The sequence below is a fragment of the Microtus ochrogaster genome, linkage group LG8, assembly GCF_000317375.1.
Source record: "Microtus ochrogaster isolate Prairie Vole_2 linkage group LG8, MicOch1.0, whole genome shotgun sequence".
Classification (NCBI taxonomy): Eukaryota; Metazoa; Chordata; class Mammalia; order Rodentia; family Cricetidae; genus Microtus; species Microtus ochrogaster.
In genome coordinates, this window is record NC_022033.1 from 13437966 (window position 1) to 13440223 (window position 2258).

Sequence of the window (2258 nt, forward strand, 5' to 3'; positions counted from 1 at the left end):
TTGCTGGCCAGCCAGCCTACCTAATTGGTGAGCTCCGGTTTCAATGAGACACCCTGTATCAAAAAATAATAAGGTGAACAATAATGAAGATACTCAACATTGTCTTCGGGTCTCACATACACCCAAGCATGGGCCTGTACATACATGCACACACATACATATACCACACACACACACACACACACACACACACATAAAGGCATTCTCAGACTCCCCAAATCAGAATCTTTCAGAAACAGAAAACCACAGGATAGCTGCCTTGTCTTGTTCTTTGTCATTATCTTTCATTCTTTCATCTTTCTGTCTGACCATTCTCTCTCTCTCTCTCTCTCTCTCTCTCTCTCTCTCTTGGTTTTTCAAGATTTCTTTTAAAGATAGGATTGTAGTTGGAAGCTTCTGCCATGACTGGTTCTGCATCTGTTCAGTCCCAAAGAAACTCACAAAGGCTTATATTAATTATAAAATGTTTGGCCTATTAGCTTAGGCTTATTATTAACTAGCTCTTACAACTTAAATCAACCCATAATTCTTGTCTATGTTTAGCCACATGACTTGGTACCTTTTCTCAGTAAGGCATTCTCATCTTGCTCCCTCTGCTTCTGGATAATAACTGAATCTCTCTGCCTTCCCTCTTCCTAGAATTCTCTTAGTCTGGTCAACCTGCCTATACTTCCTGCCTGGCTACTGACCAATCAGTGTTTTATTAAACTAATATGAGTGACAAATCTTTACAGTGTATAAGAACATATTCCACAGCATAGGGTTTTTCTTTTTATTATTATTATTTTTGTTAGCATAGGGTTTTTCTGTGTATTCCTGGCTGTTCTAGAACTAGAACTAGCTTTGTAGACCAGGCTGGCCTTGAACTCACAGCGATCTACCTGCCTCTGCCTCCCAAGTGCTGGGACTAAAGACCTGTGCCACCACCATCTGTCCTGATATACTCTCTTTACATCTTCCAGTACAGAGACAAATGAGGAGCTGGATCTTTTGAGATTTGCTGATGACAGGGCATTGAATGGATTAACTTGGTCATCTGAGTAACTGATGGAGGAAGGTCATTGGTTAAGTAATAAAGAAACTGCTTGGCCTCATAGGTTAAAACATAGGTGGGAGGAGTAAACAGAACAGGATGCTGGGAGGAAGAGGAAGTGAGGTAAGATGCCTCAGACAGACGCCATAGCTCAGCTCTCGGGGGCACACGCCATGAAGCAAGCTGCCAGGTCAGACATGCTGAATATTTCCTGGTAAGACTGATGCTACACAGATTATAAGAGATGGGTTGATCAGGATATGAGAATTAGCCTGTAAGGGCTAGAGTTAATGGACCAAGCAGTGTTTAAAAGAATACAGTGTCCATGTAATTATTTAAGGCATAAGCTAGCAGGCGGCCGGGGTGCTGGGGACACAGCCCCGCCGCTCCTATCACTACAAGTAACATAGACTCTTATCGTTGTTTTGCAAGTACATTTCACATGGCTCTACAGACAGATTAAACACATTCTATCAAGTGTAATAGGAATCAAAACATAGACATTACTGTAACAGCGGATAGCCCTGAACTTACTCTTCTTTATAGAATAGAATATTATATGGTAAAGAAGAAAGGTAAAATTGGTTCATGGTGAGCTAGGCATGATAGTGTACATCTATAATTCTGGCACCTAGGAAGAAGAGGCAAAATGATCAAGAGTTCAAATCCATCCTTGGCTCCATGGTGAATTCAAGGTCAATCAAGAGAACAGAAAATGGTGTCTCAAAAATGAACACACACAGCTGAGAGGTGGTGGTACATGGCTTTCATCCCAGCACTCAGAAAGCAGAGGCAGGCAAATCTCTGTGAAGTTGAGGCCATCCTGGTCTAGCTAGTTCTAGTCTAGAGCTAGTTCCAGGACAGGCAAGGCTACACAGTGAAACTCTGTTTCAACCCTTTGCCCAAAATGAACATATACAAAAATCATTTGAAGTATTATTTGGTGTTAAATAGCTTAAGGGGAGAAGAGAGGAAATCTAATGGCTGGCCTCTGGTATGTCAAGATAGATTTAATTATTAAAGGAGAAGAAGTCAGTCAAATTAAAACTTATGTGAAAAAATATATCATGTTTTCCACAGATAATAAAGTCTAGAGTTAAAAAAAATCAGACGGGCTGTGTTTCTTCCCAAGGGGTTTGTGGGAACATCTATCTCCTTGCCTCTTTTAGCTTCTAGAAGCTGCTTGCTTCCCAGGACCAACCAATACCCCGCCTCTCTCTCCCTC